This window comes from Protopterus annectens, chromosome 3.part0, assembly GCF_019279795.1.
Source record: "Protopterus annectens isolate FY-2018-M chromosome 3.part0, PAN1.0, whole genome shotgun sequence".
Taxonomy (NCBI): Eukaryota; Metazoa; Chordata; order Ceratodontiformes; family Protopteridae; genus Protopterus; species Protopterus annectens.
The window spans coordinates 209,890,933-209,913,963 of record NC_056731.1 but is presented as its reverse complement, the minus strand read 5'-3'; positions in this window follow the sequence as shown (position 1 = coordinate 209,913,963).

Sequence of the window (23,031 nt, the reverse complement as noted above, 5' to 3'; positions counted from 1 at the left end):
GGATGGGCATATCCATTTAGTAGTAAGCTAGGAGAAAAAGAGGGATTTAAATTTGTTGTGGTCGGGGTATTGCAAAGTGTGGGAGGGAGAGAGTTCCATAGTTTAGAAATGGAGCAGGAGAGTAGGAGGTGGCCAGGGGGTCGAGAGGGTTTGTAGATTTGTAGGAGGTTTTGGTTTTCTGATCTGAGTGAGCGATTAGGGATGTAATGGATTAGTGCAGTAGAGAGAGAGGGGCAGCTAGTAGGTTTGTGGCTGTTTGTGGGTGTTAGTGAGTCTAAGCAAGGTAATGTAGTTGGGAAGTTCAAGCCACTGTAGAGTATGGAGAGAGTAAGAATGCTGGGAGGAGTTCTTCGTGTTAGTAGCAAATTTGCTTATTTTATTGTAGCATAATTCGAGTTTGTGTTGTAGGCTGAGTTGGATATTGTTTAGCAGAGGGGCACCACACATGAGAGAGGGAAGCATGTAGGAGGAAGCTACTGTTTTTCAAGTGGAGGGGGAGAGGTAGAGGTTGTGTCTGTATAGAAGTCCTAGTTTTTGTTCCTTTTAATGGTGGATTGAATATGGGTGTCATATTTTAGATGTTCGTCAATGATAACACCAAGAAGTTTGGTATTAGAAATGATTTTGATTGTGATGTTATTGTTACTAAGTATTGAGAAAGAGTTTATGTCTATTGGGGAGTTTCTTTAGGGGGAAACATCATCAGTTTAGTTTTATTAGCATTAAGGGCAAGGTGGTTATTATTCATCTAGGATTCAGTTTTAGAGAAGGCTAATTGAGTTTTTAGAAGTAGGTCAGAGGTAATAGGTAAGCAGAGCAAATGATTGTTGAGTCACCTCCATATTGGATTATTGATGAGTCAGGGATGGCAAGGTGAAAGTTGTTAATAAATATATTGAAGAGTAGTGGTCCTAGAATTTAACCTTGTGGGACCCTGGTGGAGATGTGTAGAAAGGAGGAGGTTGAGGATTTCCATTGGACAGCTTGTTGATGTTCAGAGAGGTAGCTTGTCAACCAGGCTAAGGTGGAGGTGGAGAGGTTGAGAGAAGAGAGCTGAGTTAAGAGTAGGTGGTGGTAGACGGTGTCAAAAGCTTTGGATAGGTCAAGGAACAGGAAAGATACATGTTTACCAGAGATGTGAGCTTGATTTATGGTTTCAAGAAAGTATAGGAGGGCAGTCATGATACTGTGGCTAGGGTGGAAGCCATGTTGAGTAAGGGTAAGAAGGTTGTTTTGAGTAAGATATGACATGAGTTGAGTATGGATAGATTTTTCGAGGATTTTTGCTAGAGGTAAAAGGATGGCTATAGGTCTGAAATTGGAGGTGTCTGTGTTTTTGCCACCTTTGTTTTGTGGAATGATGTACACAAGGCACCAGATGGATGGGACATATGTTTCTTGGATGGGTCTGTTGATTAAGATGGAAATGGGAAGGGCTATACTGTCAGAAGCTAATTTTAGGAAGGTTGTTGGGAGATTGTCAGGTGCGTTCTGGCTGGATTTTAGTTGGAGTAGTAGTTTTTTTACAGTAGATGTGAGGATAGGTTCAAGGTTAAAAGGTTGGATGTAAGTGGTTGGTGGGGTTGGGGAGGCTGGAGTAGTTGATGTTGGGGGGGGGTGAGGAACAGAGGAGGACAGTTTGGCTATGCAATCTATGAAGAAGGAGTTAAATTGGGTGGCAGTGTCCAGTTCAGTAAGGTTTGGATTTGGACAAGGGTTCTCTTTGTTACCAGGGTGAAGGAAGGAGGAGATTGTGGGCCAGAACTTTTTTGGGTTTTTTGAGTGGGTGGTTTGAAGTGTGATATAGTATAGTTTACGATCTCTGGTTATAAGTTTTTTTATAGAGTTATGAAGTTGTTTGAATGCTAGTAGGTAGTTGGGTAGTTTGGTTTTTGATATAGTTTCCAGGTTTTATCTCTGGCAATAACTGACAATATTAGTGTGTCAGCCATCAAGAAAATAATTACAATGCAAGAAATACTAGGATAACTGCTATAATTAAGAGTAACTATAATTTGAAATGGGACACCATTGAAAAAAGACAGATGTCTGTTGTTTTAGAACCCAGAATCTTATCTACCGTAGTCATATACTCACAGCTGTTGCCAGTAGAAGAATGAAAGAATACATGTATATGTATAATTGCATCGCTATCTAATGCAAGGTCACATTAGTGAAACACAGACTACAATCCTTTTATTCAAACCCAGGACCATGTGGACTTCAGCCCAACACTTAATATCTGCAGCCACAAGAGAAGTTATATGACCATCTACTACATTAGTATTTATCCTGAGGTTTACTCTGTTAAACGCAGTGCAACTGCGCTTAGCGGGTTTACACCATGCAGACTTACATTAATAAAATGTATCCCATGTCTATTTTTAGATGTCTGGGTCTTGCCTGCTACCTGGGTGGTCCAGTTGTGCAGTTTGTGCACTGCTGCTATGTGCGCAAACCAGTTGAGCATAGCTGAAGCCCTTCATGCTAAACACAGCACCGCACAAACAGTGGCCCCATAAATTAAGAGAAAAACACAAGTATGAACAGGCAGAAACAGAAATCAATGTATGACATACACCGTACACTATGTTACTACACAGGAAATATGCCTATGTAGGTCTACAATCCAATTCACCATCCAATGCACATTCAGAACACAGGATGGGTGCCTCAACCCTGTTTTTCACATATAAACCTTTGTAGAAAGCATCAACATTCATTCAGCACACAAACAAATTGAAGATAATGCACAGTTATATTAAAATGTTACGTTACCTTTACATGTAGTGAAATGTTTTTCTTTTAAAATATTGCAGTTAGAGATTACACCCCCGTTATGATGTTTGCTTGTAAATATACAGCACTCTTTTAAATGTCTGTGTTTCTTGGACATTCAGCAGTTATCTCACCAGTACTGTGAGACATACAGTATGTACACTGTTCTATACCATTGCATTTACAATATTAAAGGATATTAACTGGGAATAATATGATCTACAGTTGCCAACTAAGGAAGGCCAGGTTGGATGACACAATCAAGCACTGACTGTCCTTTTGGGCATGCAGGAGAAAAGGTGTGCTCCTGCTATGGCACTAACAAGACTGTGTTGGTTTGGTTACTCTGCTTGTTTGGCATCCTGCCTCTTATCTGACTTAGGAAGGGTTGAGAAGTCATAAACTGCAATGCGTACCCTTACTGTTGAACTGTTATCTCTAATGCTTTCCTAGTACAAATGCATAGTGATGTAGGATGATGGTTTTAGGCTCCTAGGTGGTGAGTTTGTTGTTTTGTTCAACTTTAATTGTTACAAGTACTTATAACTAGGCTGTGTGTCCTTTCTTGTTCATAGAAGTGGACATAACTGTTGATAACATTTGTGGTTTTTTAGCCACATTAAATTGGGGTTTTATGTTGTCTAACCTCTGTAGAGGAGGAATTATCTTCAATGAGGAGAGATAATCAACCTCCTGTGGTTCCCAGAACTTCAAATTGTGGTCTGAATGTGTGTAAGGTATTGAAGCCTTGCAAGGCCAGGTTACTTACTGCAGCTTTGAATCAGGTGTCTGTGACTGTGCAGCCATCCAGCACTTCCAGTGTGACAAATGCTGACAGAGAGCACAGTTTCTGATGTGAACTCCTACAGTTTAGCAGCATGACCCTTATTTTGTTGGAGTTACATATTTTCACATAGTAACCATTGTTTTGGTGACATTGCCTAATGATGGCATTATGGATGAAGCACAATTCTTAGCCAACAAGCAAAAGCCTAGAAATTCCAGGTGAAGTCCATGTCTTCCAAAGCAGAGTGGTCTAGCCACAATGTCACCCCACACTGCCAGGAACTGGAGCCCCTTAGAATGACACCAGACACATAACCAATTTCAGATGATAGTTTGTTCTTTATGTTGTTGTTTCATACTAGGTGAGCTTATAATGATGGTCAAACATAGGGACATACATGGCTGGGAAACACATTTAGATAGTTCAGTCATGTCTGTCTTCATAAAATCCTTAGAGATACATCTCAAGTTATGCCTAACAACACCAACTATGATGGATTAAAAGTGGGACTTGTGGAAAGACTTGATTGCATATGTGATGTGAAAATTACATGTGACACACAGCTGAACACACATTTCTCCTTGCTTAAGCTGGAGAGTAGGGCAGATGTATGTCTCACTGTACAAACAACTGTAATAACCTTTTCAATAGATAACCATCACCTTATGCACATACTTGTTGAGACACTGGTGCTCTTTTTTATGTGTAGTGTGTGCTTTCTGTTTTGTGTTAGGTGCACCATGCTTGTGTTTTGGATGTCTCTGCTGTTTCTGTAGGTTGCTGGAGAGCACCTCCACCCATGATGGTACTTCATTGATGTTGTAGTGCAGGTATGATGCATTATCTGCCCTGAGTTAATAAAGGCATGTCAACTAGGCTAACAGATGATAAAGAGGGACACTGACAGCTTGTATTGTGAGGTGTGATCTTGGTATCTGCATGGAGAATGAGAAAAGGATGGGTATGTGTGATAGTGTGCTATTTTTTGGGGACTAACATATGGGGTGTACAGTAGGAGGTCTATCCAAAGTGTGATCTGTTCTACTGTTGTGGAGATATTAGATGTGAAATTACTGTTTATTTAACTGACATTTACCCAGCTATGTTCATGTTGCTCAATGCTAGAAGTCTAAATATCAAAATGCACTTGCTCAAAGCACTCCTCAAAATGGAGAACATTGACATTTGTGCTGTAATGGAAACCTGGTTTAAAGCAACAGAAAGCACACCTGCACTACCAGGCTAAAACTCATTCCACACCTTTCAGCCCCAGAACATGCACCAACGCTCCAAAGGTGGTGGCGTCAACATATTCATAAAGGATATGCACACCTCCTGACTAGTAGCCCAGTATAATGCATCTGAGATATTTCAGGTACAACTAACATTGGGTAAGATGATGATTCAGGTCGTAGCCTACTATAGGTCCCCAACCATGTTCCAAGGCTCTCACTCCACATTCCTAAGCACCCTGGAAACTATTAGGGCCCAACCCGACACTCTCATACTAGGTGACTTCAGCTACCCCTCCATCAACTGGGAAAACTATTCATGCACCAATACACTGGCTCAACACTTCCTGGAATTCATCAATTCCAATGTCCTGGACCAGTTAATTCTTACCCCCAATAGAGGATGCAACATCTTTGACCTGGTTATTACTAAGATGGGCAACAGTTGCTCTACAGCAATAGTCAATTCCTCCCTGGTTAGATCGACCACAAACTAATCACCATGGAAATTCACATCTCACCCACACCTCCTGCAAAGGTAACCACCTTGAAAAACTTCTCCAAAGCTGACTTTGGGCTCCTAAAAACAGTGGTGGCTAATTTCACGGCATCCACGTAAATGGAAAATAGATGCATGACATACACTAATGCACTGTACAAACACGTACATAAATGCATGCAACTAGCCATATCCAACAGAACCAAGATGCATTCCTCCAAAAAAGGAAGCCAATCTGGCGGACCCTGCCATTAATAACCTCTACAACCAAAGGAAGAAACTGTTTCAGAAAAAGATGAAGTCCTAAGACTTGAAAAACTCCCTTATTAGCCTCAACAAAAAGTTGAGATCCTTCATCAAAACCTTTAAAGCCAGCTATGAAGGCAGAATTGTGGCAGATACTAAAAACAACCACAAAGCCTTCTATAGTTATATCAAGAATCTCCACAGCAATACCCAGGTTTGCTCTGAGTTACTGCACAATGGTACCTCCAATACTGAGCCAACAGCTATTACTAACATACTGACCGACAGATTCAGTGCCAACTTTACCCTTCTCCCCCCCCCTAAAGGACCAATCACAATACCAGAGGAATGGCAGGTACCCAGCATTACTGCAGCACAGGTTAAAGCTTCATTGTCCAAGGCCAAGAATCCAGCTTCCATGGGACCCAACAATATCCCTGAATGTGTTCTACATGAACTACAAGGTGTACTGGCACCGCACCTGTGTGCCCTGTTCAATCACAGCCTCACCTCTGGCTTTGGCCCTACAGAATGGTGCACTGCTACTGACATCCCTCTCCATAAAGGGGAGTGACTACAGACCCTGGGAATTATTGCCCCATTAGCCTGAGTCTGATATGTAAGGCTATGGAGCACATCATCATGGACTTAATTAACAAGGATATAGGGAATCTCCAAGCTCTAGATCCCATGCAGTTTGGTTTTGTGAAAGGTAGATCATGCCTGCTCAACCTGGTTGACATTTTTGAGTCAGTCAACAGAGCTGTGGATGAGGGCAAGGCAGTTCATACAGCCTACCTTGATCTGGCCAAGGCCTTTGATACCATTCCCAAACTCAGGAATTAGGCATCAACCCCTATATCATTAGGTGGGTTCTAAACTGGCTCACAGATAGAACCTACAGTGTGAAAGTAGCAGACTCCAAGTCAGACTGCCAACTAGCCTCGAGTGGAGTCCCACAGGGATCAGTTCTGTGTCCTCTCCTGTTTGACATATACTTCTCAGAAGTCCAAGCCAACACGGAGGGACTCTGGCTGACCAAGTTTGCAGACAACTGCAAGCTGGGAGCCATTATTAACTCCCCAAGTGATGTAGACATCCTACAGAAAGGTCTCATTGAGACCAATGACTGATGTTGAAACCATGGCCTTAAGCTTAATGACAAAAATTACGTCATCATCCCTTTTGGGAAAAACTCAGTTCCCTCTAATTATTATCCACATTGATGGGAGCCCACTGAACAATGAAGGTGTTATAAGAGATCTGGGGACACAGGTTGACAGCATCCTCTCTTTTGACCACCACATTGCCACTGTGGTCAGAAAGTCCTTCTATGTGACACATCTCATTACCAAGGGTTTTGCATCATGGAAGAAAAAGGTCATCATTCGTCTCAACTCTTCCCTCATTAGGCCAATCATCAAGTATAATGCCCCATTTGGCATGTACCTCACTGGACACATGCAAAAGCTGGAAAGGCCACAAAAGTACCTCATAAAGAGGATCCTAGGGCTTAAACCCATGTTCTACATGGACAAACTCAAAAAACTCCAGCTATTCTCTGTCTCATATCATCTACTAAGAGGTGATCTCTGCTTGACTTACAAAGCCATGTCGGACACAAATCTGTTAGAAATGCTACATCTAAAGAAATCCCAATCCCTCCACACCACATGCTCCAGAGACCTCAACCTCATTGCCACAATTAGGAGAACATGCTGGAGGGACAGGTTCATAACCCAGAGACTGCCCATGCTCTGGAATAGACTTCCCATACATGTCAAGCAGAGCACCTCACTGGGCCTCTTCAAGAGAAATCTTGATGAGTGGATGTGAAATAGAAAGTTCACCCTGGGGATCACTCCAGTGGCTCTACTTGATAGAGGCACTGGGAACTAACATCAGGCAGCACCAGGGCCATTAGCCTAGTACACACCTATGAACCTATAAACCTAAAAGATCTGCTGTGGTAGATAGCATTAGCCAATTGTAAGGGGAAATAATTTAATTGTTGTTTCTGCATCTATAAACACAAGTTAAACTCTCTGTACACAAATAAGAGCAGAGCAGCTAAGACAATGAAACAGTGTTAAAACTCAAAATTAGAACAGAAACAGTTACCTTACAACATATAGTCCTACTGTACACTCCAAGCACAAGGGTACAAGGGTTTTTTCTTATCAGTAGGTAAACTGAACTGGATTCATGCAGTACAGGGCTTTCACATCATAACAGTGGGCTAAATAAAATAGCATGATGAATATGTATGCGACAGTGTTCTATAAGCTGTTGTAGGACACTCTCTGTGTAATATACAGAAACAGCTTAGACACCCCCATGGTTAACTGCAGTGAAAATAGAACCCCTAACTATCTAGTACAGAGACTACAGAACACAGTAGTTAATGCACACACAATGGCACAAGTCTGATTTTAACAGGGCTGCAGGTGGTCTTATTGTAAATTACATCAGCGGGCCATATGCGAGAAAAGAGGTTGGAGGTCTGCTTGACATGGATGTTTGTGCAAGCACCAAAACACTGCAAAACCATGCCATATTACAGATGAACTTATATAAGATTATATCAGCAAGCTGTGTGGGGAAAAACAGCTTAGGAGGCCTGCAGAGGCATACTATTTCTTAGTGTCACCTGAGGCTAGTACCCTAACAGTAATATACTGTTTAGAAGCCTAGCTGTGTAACAGTACAAGTCCCCTTATTGAGCATATCTGGCTGTTTGAGTTTAGCAGTGCAAGCCTGTGAGCATCACTAAATGGCCCTGCCCATAATGTAGCACACAACATTATATATTACACATTGTTTTGTGTTTGATATATCTGTTGTAAAACTAAAGAAACCCTGGGATTGTACTGATTGTTGGTGTGGTTTGTGGAGGGGATACAAATGGATGGATATTAAATTTATGTACAAATAGATATAATGTGCCCTTAGTTTACAATGTTTCCACATGTAGTCTTAGGTCTGACAAAGAATCTGGGAAATGTAGAACAATAAGAACACATATCTATGTATGTAATGTAATAGTTAACCATAGCACAAATGCAATGCTTTTTATGCTAAGTGTACATGTATGCATATTTGCCTCTTTTACCTGTTTGGCATAGCTAAGCAGTGCACAAATGCAAGGGGCATTGCGAACATCTGAGACTTCCTATTAAGTAATATATACATGGTTCTCTTTCAGCATGCATGCAAATGATAGAATTAAAAAATATTTTAGTTGTATATCATAAACTTTTATCTTTTAGGTTTCAGATATGTTTATAATCTGAAACATCTTTTCCTGAAATGTGAATAATAGATGCTGAATCAGAGATCACAGTGCCCAATGCGGAATTTCTGTGCTTTATTACTCTTTCAGATTTTACTTCTTCCAGAGTGTCTTAATGGTGCACATGCAGATTGTGAGGTGGTTGGTTAGTGCTTCACATCTGGTCAGTGCTGGAGCCCACTCCTTCCACTACTCCGGTCTGGGATTTCCCAATTACTAGCAGCAATAACTGAATGTATCTGGTTTCAGTTGTTGGCAGTCTGACAAACCTTATCTGCTTTTTTTCCCTGTTTCTGCAATGCTGCAGTTTGCGCAAACTAGCTAACCTTTATCAAAAATGTTTACTACACACGGCACACTGCACAAATGTGGAATTAAGACAAAAATGATGTGTGGGACACAGAGTCAAAGTCTGTAAAACCAAACAACCTATTGATAGTACAGCTTCAAAATTTCTATTTCTATCAGGATTAGAACCCTCAACACCAATACAGCTTCAGCAAACAGGATGGTTGCCTTAGTCCTTTATGCCACAGAAGCAGCTTGCCAGAACAAAACTGGGGTCATTCATCACACAACCACCTGCATAAAATATGTACACATGCTGGACCTCAAAGTGCTTTTTGTGAGATCACAGTACAGCAAAGATCAGAATATTTGCCCTTTCCTCACTGTAGTGCGATCTCGGAATTGGTATATATATTTAGTGAGGGTGTGGGGGGGCACAGCCCTCTGCAATAGTAAGTTTGAGGTCTGGCATTTTTGGCTTTTAGGACATTCAATGTTTAGTCTTTTCATTCTTCTAATATAGAATCTAAAAAATAGAGGGGCTGTATGTTGCAGTAACTACTTGATGCAGTACAACCCCCAGTAAGGTGGTTTGTGCTCAGCCAAGATAATGCAGCTTAAAGATGCTAAACTGTACCAAACACAATAAAATTAATATTACCTCCTATTACTATTCTGTGCACTCTAGAGTTAATCTAGATGTGGAATGAGAAAGTGAGATTTATCTCTGTTGAGTTAAAATATTTTTCTTGCACTATATGTTTGTAGGAGACAACATCCATTATTTTAACATTATTGCAGGAAGCAATATATGTCATTGTTTCTTGGAATATAAAAACAACACATGACAGGAATTGTTAGTAAGAATAAAAATGACATAGATTTACTTTCGATTTCTCAGTGTAAAACATGTATTCCCATTAATCCAAACAGTAAAATGTCATTTGCAGTGCAAGAATTTTATATTTTGGCTGCATATCAGATAGGTTTGATGCTTGCAAAGTTCTTTGTGGATTTACTTTAATGTTTGCCAGTCTCTGATAAGAGAGAAGCACTAGAAGTGATTGGACTGCTCATGCTTCAGTTCAGCATTAAGCTGGTGATGTACTCCTGAGTGTGTCATTCTTCAGATGTGAAGTTAAACCTAGGTCCCGCCTGCTTTATTTGGTGGCACAAAAGCTCAACATAAACTAATTCTACACAATAGATAACTCTGACATTAAAATGAAAAAATAAATAATAAAATGTTATTTCTCTAAAATAAAACAAATTATATACATATACATGTGTGTTTATGTATGTGTGTGTGTCTTCTACACATTTTAACCCCTATCCTTTGTGCCACAAATAGCATCTTATTCTTTCAACAATTGCCTTCTGATGCCTTACTCTGTTAAATAAAATCTCTTTCATCCTTGCCTGCCATAATTGATAAATAACTGCCATGTACATTTTATCCTGTTTATGTTTGATTTTGCCTTCCCCTTTGCAAACACCATATAAAATATTTTCTACACTTATATTTTCATCCATTCCCACCCTTTCAACTTATATAAACTTTTCCATATAATTTTAACCCTTAAACATTGTAAGAAAATGTCCCAGTTTTCTAATTTCTTTACAACTTAGGGTCTTCCAATACTTCATAATTTTATATTTTTTCTTTCCTTTTACTAGCATTCTTTTATAATCAAATACCATAAAGAATCTTGTTCATCTTCCCATGCTTTAAAATTTCTCTTTTTTGTTTTGGATGGCTTCTTCTACCCTTTAATTTACCTTCTCATGTGTGTGTGTAAGTATCTATATCTATATCTATCTATATATATGGATCTATGTTGAGCCATCAAAAAGTACATTTCATCGAAATGTACAAGATCAAACTCACTTTCGCAAAAAAAAAAAAAACGCGCCAAAAAACTAAAAAATAATACAGTACTCATGTTTATGCAGGGGGAAGCCTTTCTGCACCCCCATGTGCCCTCATACCCCCCACACTTTAATATTCTCACTCCGAAATTGCACTACATTGGGGAAAAGGGAATATTCCCTTATCCCCGCTGTACCACAATCTAAACAACAGTTTGCTTAGTTGTACAATCAACAGTACATGTTGATATACAACTAAAACTACATGCAAACAACTGTTTGCTTAATTATCTTTCCGCAAAAGGGCATTTTCGACAAAATGCACTTTCGCGAAAGTGAGTTTAATCATGTACATTTTGATGAAACGTATTTTTGATAATAAGACCAGGACCCATATATATATATATATATATATATATATATATGTATATATATATATATATATATAAATATTTTCATAATATTTTTATATCGTATCTCTGTTGTACTCTCCATATTCTTAACATCTAGCTTCCAACTATTTTTCTTAATTCTTTGGCTTCACCCCATCTTCTTTTTTCTGTCTTATGTTCCCACCTCCAACCATAAATCTTTATACTTTTTCTCAGTAATTTTTATCACAATACTATTCTTGTCCTTTATTCTACCCCTTAAAATATTATACAAAAAAGCTACCAGAAAAAACTATCAGATTTTTCAATCTCAAATCTCCATTTTCTGCTTTATCTTAAACTACCTCTTTTAATTTTGTTTAACCTTTAACTCCATAAAACAGAACACTGACTTTGAAATATTTTTAACTTTTAAGTACACAACATAATATCCCCAATATATCCTAACTTTCCTAAAATAAAATCATTTGATAAACAACCATTTTTTTTAAAAACTTAAATCAAAAGTTCTCCAGAAAAAGCATACATGTTTATTTCTTCAATCATAATCTTCCCTTGCACTTTTTTCACCTCATGACTCCCAAAACATAATCCTAGTATTTATTTGTATTAATAAAATAAATACCTGCATTCTAATTATTTCTCCAAAGCCATTGCTGTTCTTTTCATTTATTTTAAAACTTGAATAAACCAAAGCTTTCTTAATAAGTTTTACTATTACATTAACCCACCAAATATTTTTTGCCATCAAAATTACATTATCTCATAAGTCGTTATTAAAGGGAATTCAAATTTCCTTTCTTAGTTATACCTTGTTTTTTTTAAATCTTTAATCATTAACTCCATAATAACATTCACTGGAGCTTTTCTGCCCCGGCCTGCACTGAAAAGAGATTCTTCACTAAATCCAGTAGGACAAACCCAGTAAATAAAATTAAAATAAAAAAATAAATAAATAAATACATACATCAAACAATAAACTACATATAGAGCAACCCATTATCACCTCTCTTTCTACTTTAATTTTTTTTCTCACTCACCAGCTAATAATCACCTTAGTTATACCATTACCATATGCAATTTCTCATACATTTATTTTTCTTTTCCATATTATAACTTTCAATTATCATCCATAACTGCTGTCTTTTTACATTGTCATATGATGTCAGGTCTATATCATAAAACTGAATGTCCACAACTGCGAACACCTAATGAGCGACACATAAACGCTGAACTACGAAAAAAAGCAAAGGACATAAATATCGAAAACCGGAATGCCGAATGCAGTTTAAACAACAACAGCGCCACCCAGGTAAGTAAAACATACACAAACAAACTTCATTAATCACACTGCACCTCCCATGTGGGGGGCTGTGCCCCCCACCCCCCCATACTTATATATACCAACTCAGAGATCGCACTACACTGGGGAAAAGGATATATTTCCTCTTCCACACGATCACCCTGCTGGCCACGGGAATACGTGCGGTGTTCCTGTTTTTGATATTTACGTCCTTTGCTTTTTATACATCAGTGTTTATGTGTCGCTCATTAGGTGTTCACGGTCCATCATCTAATATAGACCTGATTTTTCTACATCTGTACCTTCAGTCCTTACTTTTTTCTCATTCTTCTTTTATAAAATGTATAATTTCATTCACCATCTTTAGCATTTCACTCATTATTCTTCTAACTTCATCAATTGCATCTTTCCACTTATTTCTCTTAATACTTTCTAATCCTACTTGTATGATTTTCAGCAAGATTTTTATAATCAGCAATAACCAACGTTATGGGCTTTCAGTTCTTTAAACACTGCTTTTCTACTTTTATCGAAAACTAACCTTATTATCCCTTCACATATACTGCCTTCTCCAAATCATTGATCTTTCCAATCTATTTCACTATCCTTCCTGTGTTTTTGATATTTCTATTCAAAAACAAAAAAACAAAAAAAAACTAAGAACTTCTTCTACATCTTCTTGTTTAGTTTTTACGACCTATTCTTTAGTTACCTTTCTTCCATTTTCAAATACCTTTTCCTCACTTTTTTCCAAGAACAGATTCATGTCTTATTTTTTTACCTTGTTCTTGGTATCTTTTCTGAACAAATTGTATATTCTCTTCTAATTTTTAAAATATATATATATATATATATATATATATATATATATATATATATATATATATATACTTTTATTTCTTTCTTTCTTTTTCCATATATTCTTCATTGTTCCTTTCATTAAAACCTACATCTTTTCTTACCATATTATATTTCTTTATTTATTCTTATAAAATTATTTTTCTGTTCTTTGATATTCGTTTTAACTTTCTTTACAAACTTCCCACAATTTTGTCCACTTCTCCTACATAAATCTACTTGCCATGTGATCTTCCCATAATTCCATTATCATTTCTTTAGCTTCCTCCTTCAATGATAATTTTTAATTTTCTTCAGTCCTTTTGCAATCTGGATAAACTCCATCTCACTATCAAACTTAGCCTACACAGCCATATGATCTGAAACATTTACCTCCAAAGTCCCTCCTTCCACATCTTTCAATGCTTCTGAGAAACTGGTATAATTAATTTCAGTTTTATATACCTTCTTCTATATGTATTATCTTTTTTTTCTTTCCTAATTTAATTCTTCCTTTTTCATATTATCTTTCATTTTTCCCATCTTTTAATATTTGTCCTACTTTCTTTCTAGCATTACAATTGAAATATCCTGTTATAATTATATTCATATTAACCACTACATATGGTTTTAATAAATTAAATAGCTACTATTTTTCTTTATCAGTTGTAAAAGTATACACAATAGTTATTCTTAATGGCTGTTCTTTAAAACAAATCTCTAACACTAATATTCATTCTGTTTTCACAATAATTTGATCTAAAATGATCATGTGCTCTTTTTCTAAAAGAACTGCAATCATTACACATTTTTCCATTCCCAAGATTCTACTCAATCATAATATCCCACAACAACTCAAACTGTCTTCTTTTATCCTTATTTAAAAATCTTCTATCCAGCCTACTATTATCAGACCATTGATATACCATCAATCAATTTACATCACTTATAATGCTATTAACATTTAAAGTAACTACTTTGCAAGTGTCTGTTCCCTTTTCCTTTGAGCCCCTTACCTCTAAATGTTCTCTTCCTATATTTCACCCTCTTCCCAATTTATTTTTTCCTTAACTAAATTACAACAAACCAACCATTCTTGTCTTCTTCACTTTATTCTAAACATTTATCTTCTTTCCTTCCACAATTCACTTCTTCTCTACCCTCTCCAAGTTGATTCTCCCCTTCTTTTTGACATATTTCTTCTTCCTTGGATTTTTCAAATTCTATAAGACTTATATTATCCTGCCCTCACTGACCTCATTTGATTGAGCATTTTCATTTTTTTTTGCAAATAAAAATCCATCAAAAATATCTCAGTTGTTTACATTTGCAATACTTTACTACACATTTGGTATCATGTCCCATCCCACCCACAGAAAACAATTCCTTTTATTAAATTTCAAATTAGATTTCTCTCTCAAAAAAAAAAAATCCCATCTACAACCCCCTGTTTTCACATACTTTTACTATTTCCTGCATATTATTACAAAATTTCACTAAACACATTTTAAAGTCTCTTTTTCAATCTCCACGCAAAGCTGAAAATATATATCCTTTTGAGTTTATTAAATGCTGTAACCACACACTCTTTCCATGGACTTAATTTTTTATGACTGTCAAAACCATTCATAAACTTTTCTAGTCCTTCTCTCATTTTGAAGATAATGTCACAAAAAGTCTCTTTATTTATTAAATGCCCTTACCTCTGGAGTCAAAATACCCAATGGTAACACCACATTGTCCAAAATATAATTTTTGTCCAATAACTTATGCTTGTATTCTTACAGTATACCTTCTTTTTTGCTGTATATATAGATATCTATCTGTTTTGATTCTCTCCCTCCCCCTGTTATGGCTGCATATCATTTTGTTTCTATTTCCTGCTTTTCAACACACTATGCCTTTCTGATTTGCAGATGTGTCCTGTTGCATTTTGTTCATAATATCACCCCATGATGCTTAATTTGCATTTTCTCATTCACTCTGCACTAATAAGTCTTGTAATATATCATCCCACAGCCCACTCAACTAAATGGCTGTAACAATAAAATCTTTTCTCCCCTCAGCTTCTGCCATTTCTCCCACCTGGCTTCTTCAGACAGATACTGCTGAAATAAACTTTTGAAATTGGCAATGTTCTCTCCCAATGCATTATCTCCACCATAGTCTTTTCCTTTGACAAAATCCACCATGACACAATTCATACAGCATCATCCCAGCCACCATCGTGCTAGGAATTGGTTGTTCACATGCACTCGCTTGACAAACAGCTATGAGTGGAAGACATTCCCTGATGGCCTTGCCAAATTTCCCCAGCAGTATAAATACCACCTCAGGTCTTCCCTGAAAAGAGACTGCTAGCTTAGAGTGACTAACACATTCAACAAAGGATAAATAAATAAATGCACAAACAAACAAATGAATAAATAAATGTAAATGCACAAACACATGAATAAATAAATGTTGTATTCACACATATGTGAAAACTAAACAAGCAAATACATACCAAATCTTCTATAGCTTATTATTTACAACCAAAGGCTTCACAACTACTTATTTTCTTGAAAATTACCACTGATGCTTGTTCCATTTTAGGTGTGTGTGTGTGTGTGTGTGTGTGTGTGTGTGTGTGTGTGAGAGACACACACACACACACACACACACACACACACACACACACAAACATAGTGTTGTTAATTTCTTCTACAAAGGTTTTGATCAGAGGTACACCCCTCAAAAAAAGTATTTTTCCATCTTTGTGTATGCAGCAGAAAATTATATTGAAACTGAAAAAATAAATGTAAACAATCACACTTTAGTGTGGTGACTCTTCTGTGTAATATCCCCTATTCATTGTTTTTAAAAAGAAAAAAAATTAATATGCATCTAGTACATTGCAGGTTAAATAATGGAGTCTACAGCTATTTATTTATTTTACATTTGTTGACCGGGATAGTCCGACTGGATACATGTCCATTTTCAGTGGAGGCCCGGAGAGAAAAGCTCCAAGGTCCGCAAGTTAGATTAAAAAAAATACAGTAATTACAATAGTTAACATATCTAGGCAAGCAGTTAAGCTTAAGATACAATATTTACAGAGGTTACATTCAGAGGCAAATTAAAGAGTGTTCCATGGTTAAAGAAAATCCTGAGAGTAGGTCAACATTAAGTAACACACATCAGCTAGAAATACTGTTATAACCTCATACAGTAAGTTACAGTTGCAATATATACAGTGGTTGCATACCTAAACACATTTAGAGTTGAACAAAGTAAAGGTCAGGATAGTGCCACAGGTAAGCTAAAACATTGCTGTTTTTGTCTCATTGTTAAGGAGAGTTAGTCAGGTTTGCTGCATTGACATAGCCAGTTTAGTGTCAGATGTTGTTTGAATCTAGTCTTGCATTGACTCAGGGAGTTGAGCAAAGTAATTTCGGATGGGAGAGAGTTCCAAGATCTGCCTACAGATTTTGCAAAGAGAGAGTCACCAGCAGAGTTATTAGTTTTGATAGTCTGGACTAGTAATTTATTAGAGGATCGAAGAGATCGAGGATTGTGATAGGGGGGTGATAATATTTTTAAGAGCAGAGGTGTTATCTGGATTGTAAAGGAATTTATGGGCAATAATCATTAGGTTATACTGGATAACGTTGGGTAATTCTAGCCACCCAAGTTTAGGTGAGTACAATGATGAGTCTTATAAGGCAAGCTAGTGGCAAATCTGGCAATATGGTTATAGCAGATAGAAAGTTTAAGGATAGATTTGTTTAGATTGGAGAGTATTGGGGATGCATACAAAGAGTTGAAAGTAGGTGAGAGTGAGCTATGGCACATCTAGCAGGAGGGGTTAAGAAGGCTTTTATCCTGTAAAGTGAGCCTAGTTTTTTATTGATGGTCTTAATGGATTGATTAACATGTAAGTCGAATTTAAGATTAGTATCAGTGATAACACCTAACAGTTTTGTAGAGCAGTCTGGGGAGATTTTTGTGCCATTGTTGGATTTAATGGTAAAAGTGAATTCAGTAGACCTGTGTGTTGGTGACAAAAGCAACATTTTGTTTTTTTTTGGGATTTAGGATTAGACAATGACCAGAAAGCCAGTTTTCAATTGTGTTAGAGGTGGTTTGTATAGCTGACCACAGTTCATTTGGAGATGTTGCCGAGCAAATCAGGGTGGCGTCAGCAGTGTATTGTACACAGCTGACTTTAAGGATAGCAGAATAGAGGTCATTAATGAAAATAGAGAATAGAAGGGGCCCTAGTATGGATCCCTGGGGTATACCTAGTGGGTTGGGTAGGAGTTTAGAAAGTTTGTTTTGCCAAAGGATAGCCTGCTGTCTATCATTCAGATACATTTGAAACCATTGAATGACTGTAGTATCCAGGCAGAAAGTTTTCAGGGTGTGGATTAGTAATTGATGATCCACCATATCAAATGCCTTGGAGAGATCCAAGAAGAGGGCAGAGGATATGTTATTGCGATTATGGTTTATGGTATTGGAGAAGGCTAGAAGGGCTGAAGTAGTACTGTGGTGAGGTGGGAAGCCATCCTGGGAATCTGCCATGAGGTTATTCTGACTTAGGTGAAGCATCAGTTGCCTATGGATACATTTTTCCATAATTTTTGCAAGTGGGGATAGTATTGCTATTGATCTATAACTGGATAACTCAGTAGCGATACCTCCTTTGTGAAGTGGGATTACATACGATATCTTCCAAATAGAAGGGATTTTGGCTTCTGCTATTGTTGATTGTCTGTTCGGTCTGTTTTTCTTTTTTCTTTTGATTTTGGCAAAAAAAAGCAAGAAATGGTTTATTTAAACAAAGAGTTTAGCATAGCTTTTCTCCTCCCAATGAATATACTAATGACCAGAATGAGATTTCATTTCTAATGGATCAATTACCAATAATCCTGCTATCATACCCACTATTATGAGGCAAGAAAGCATTGGTAACATAAAAACACCCTGTTAATGACATCAGTACATCCATGAACAATAAGCAGACAAAATATAGTTTGATGGCCCTCCATAAACCAACATCAACCCTTGCAACTGACTTATTTTTACAACAGACAATGTCTGCCAAACTTCCCACTATCAAACCTACCCTTCCAGCATGAGGCACTACCCAAAATTTAGTAAATTAACCTAACCCTGCCACCCCATGGAAATGAAGTAATTGCAGCTAAAAGCTCCTTGACCAACTGACATGTCCCAACTAGATCTCACACCTGAACCAAATAACTCAGGACTCTGTCCCACCAATCTCCTAAGCCCTGGTGGCTGCAACACAATATGACCAAGCTAGCAACACCCTTCCATATGCTTTACTTCTAAAAGCTACCCCAGAAACCTGCCATACACATCTAACCCAGCCTGGCATGCATCGGCTGATCGCATTAACAAACCATATAACTGTCATCTTGACCAAGTGAAAATGTACCCTATTCCCCCCAAATTCTGCTGCTAATACTATGCCTGCTAAACTAAAACCAGATTGACCCTATTGTATGGCTTTCTTATTAAAAGTGCCCCAAACTCCTGCCCCACAAATGTAACTAAGCTGGTAATGCCCTAATGTAAGCCTCCCATGTAAAAGGTGCCCCAAACAACCTTAATCTTAAAACAGCCTGATACCTTGTCTAACAGGAAAACACCACCCATACCACTGCTATATTCATCAGATGAAAACAACTCCTAATTCCCAACAACTCCCACTAAATCACCTACTTCATATTAAACTGAAAGTCCAAATATTCAACATCCTCCCAGTCATCCTTCCAGGTCACCCATGCAACTATACTATTCTTAAATAAATCCTGCTTGTCCAACTGAACAGCCATACCTTGTTCCCAAGCCTGATAATTACATTTTTCCCATCAAATTCCTTCCCAAAGGAAGCTGCCACACAAAGTAACTAGTCTGGCAATGTTTTACCCTACCCAGCTGTAACCAGCCCCCTCCCATATTATTCCCCCCCACCAACTCCTTCTGTCACATTTGTAGGCTAATGCAACCCCCCCAGGAATAAAACTAACCAGCTGCTGAAAGGCCATCCCTCCGAAATGCACCAAAAGGTGCCACCATGTTAAAACAGAACACCAATGTATAAACCCAAGAAAACTGAATGACATACAACTCTGGAAGCCCAAGAAGTTGAACAGCCTTAATTCACTGCTTGCCCTTAACCATCCCCTCAAAGCTCACTTCCCATGTGTAACTTTGTCTCTGATAAAGAATTAAACATGGTCCACATGTGCAAGGAATCCCAAAGCAATGCTCTGCTGAAGGCCACAGTTCCTCACCCATCCCCAAAACACCCGCACCAAGAATGGTCCATCAAACCCTCCCTGCTCTTAACAGTCATACATATACTAAACCCTCTACTATCATCTCAATGTACCAGTCAAATGGCACCATAGTACTCAATCTAAAAACTATAACCTGGTATATGAGATTAATAGAACCTGCTTGACGAAAGAGTTAGACCCAAGAAGACACCACTCCTTTGGAAGCAACCTCCACTTCATGTCAAAAGTAACACCTCATTGTCCTTCCTAAAAACACAATTGAACCACTGGATGGGTAGCCATAATTCACCCTGTGTTCCCCCCATGTCCCTCTTGGACATGGGCAACAGCTGTTGCATATGGAAATAAAGGTGGAACTTGGCTAGGCTGTAAAAGCCTTAAAGCCATTAACCTAGTAACTTTCTATGATCCAGTGATTGTTGGGACTCCACCTCACCAACGGGAAACCCAGACTCCCTAAAAACAATCCCCAACTCTGCTTTAACTGGCTACCAACATACCTGCTCCTCGTCTGCCCCTATGCTACCCCAACTGCACTAACAATTATGTGCCTTAATGAAAACTGAATAAAGTAAGATAACCTGTGACCTTATTGTTTGCCATTCTGGCAACCAAACCTCCTCCCCAGCAGAATCCCTTACCTTTCAGATCCACGTCCTTTATGCCACTGAGTGTTGCACACTGTGCACTCCCCCATCTGTGACCTTATCATGCACCACTTTAACGACCAGGGAGCCTCTACTGTAACAGCCTCCATCACTTTCCGGGTTCACTTCCTTAGGTCATTGACCAATACCCACACTGCGCTTCTCACCTGCAAAAGAAAGGGAAAACTGTCAAACTTTTAGAGCAAAACTGTGAACAAAGGTATTAAGGGTAGAACAAAAACCCCAAAGGGGATTCACAGGTCCCAGCAGCCATCCCCACATCCAAAAAGTATTGTAATAAAGGTTTCAGACACTGCAGTTAGAGGAAATCTGGGCATAGGTTCATAAAAGAGACCTGAGCTAACTGCCCTTGTGGGCCCCTTTCAACCTAGCCAATTCACCCTGTGAGAATCAAACCCTGCACCTTGTGTCTGTAAGGCCCATATCTTACTCCTGATACCAACCTACTTCTGGCAAAATAAACCCTTCTGTCCGGTATTGCAGCTAGAAGATGCAATATCCCCTTACAAGTAGGTAATAGTATAACACAAGTATCTCACAATGTCTATCATTACTTGTTAACCTCAATCTTAAGTGATTAGTCTCTACCACCCACAATGCTATGACACATGATCTGAAATATGGATGTGCTGTGAAACTCCCTCTCCCTCAAAGCACAGAGACATGCACATCTTCCCCTCCTTCTCCCATCTTTAATACAGCAAAGCAGAAGCCCCTGCTACTAGACCACTGCCTATTAAACAGGAACATCAAGTCACAAAGAAAAGAAATGCAACATATCCATGTTTTCATCACTCAATGGCACACTATCAGCCTCTTGTAGGACTAGACAGTACCCAAAAACCATGGTAGCCTGCAGCATAGGGAAAGAAATGAACAACAAAATACTAAGCTGAACTGATTATGCTCCTCTCCTTAATACACAAGTCCTGAAGCTGAAAAGTGTCACATGGTAAAGTGACTTCTCCATAAAATGCCAAAACCACTACTTTCAACACCCAGTGTCCGATTGCTACTTCAGGAATAGAAACTCAGATGGGTGTCATTATTTAGTAATTTTATCCTATAAGATGAAAAAAAAATATTTTGGAATACCCAAACTGGAGTTTTAGGGGTAACAATCTGTCAAATCATAGAATAACTTGGCATCCAAAATCATTGTGAACCATGTCAAATAAAATCAGATCAACATAGTTATAATATATGCTGCCTTCTTCATCTTATTAGAGTACCAAACTATTGTCACTGTATATCTGTAATGTAATTAAATCATATTTACCTATGACAACCATGCTATTTCTCTTGTCATCTTTCATATATCTAACAACATGGTTACATACACTTTCAAAGATGACTTTTGATGTCCTCTCAGATGTAGAAATTTTTCTTTAAGGATTATTTAACTGGCCATCTGAATGACTTGCTCATATTATTCACACCCATTGAGCCCTTTCAAAGACAACTGCTTCCTCCCCTTACACCTTTTTTTTTTTTTTTTTTTATATATATCGAAACGTAGTCCAAGAACTGGCCCAAATGGATCTGCCCAGGAACCCTGCACAGGAAAGCGAAATTGGCAAAACAAAGAGTAGCCAAGTATAAGAGGTCCAGGTAGGTACAATTGTAATATAGCTCACACAAACTTTGATGTTATCACCACCGGTTTGCCTCGGCATGAGTATTAAGAAGGGTATGAGGTGTAGAACACAACTGTCTATTATTTTGTAGCAATAGACCTAAATGAGTGGCAATTAATTTCTGAAAAAAAAACACCTGAATGACTGGACTAAAACTGTGAAAACAAGTTCTGTCAACTATGCCAAGCACTGGATTCTGAACACCTCCCCCTCCCCTTACATTGCCATTACAGCCTCCCACAAATGCACAACACCTGCCCTTCAAGGTAACTCTGACCTTCTGGCTGTAACAGCCCCCCCTTTATAGGAACGTTAAACATGGGTGCTCCACACCTGCAAAAAAAAAAAAAAAAAAAAAAAAAAACCTAGACCCTGCAAAAGGACTCAGTGACAGCTGCAAACCATGCATGAAAATAGTATTATTGTTCAAAACTGAACCATTATTAGGAGTGGATCACTGATTAAAGTACCCCAATGCTGCATGCCTCAAAATAGTGAGAGTGTAAGTGCTATATGGGGGAAGATTAAAATGGTACCATTGGTATATGCGGTTGAAACTTTGTACTATTAGTACATATGGTTGCAACTTTGGAAGATACCATGCCTCCTCATATCACGTTGGTATGCTTGCCTACCTTCCAAGAAATACTTGCACTCATCCCTACAGCAGATGAGCTGTGACAGTCATTTCTGTACCTCAGCCAAAGCCCATGAAAACAACCCACCACAACAGGGAGCTGTTAGCCTAACAACCTGAGAAATTATATAAGGCCAGGAAATGGTAGCCTCCATCAGTAAGTAACCAGATAACCAGATTGTAACAGACCTCGAGCCAAGAAGAATCTTGGTAGCCTACCCCCACCAATGAATACCAAACCCATTGAGAGCA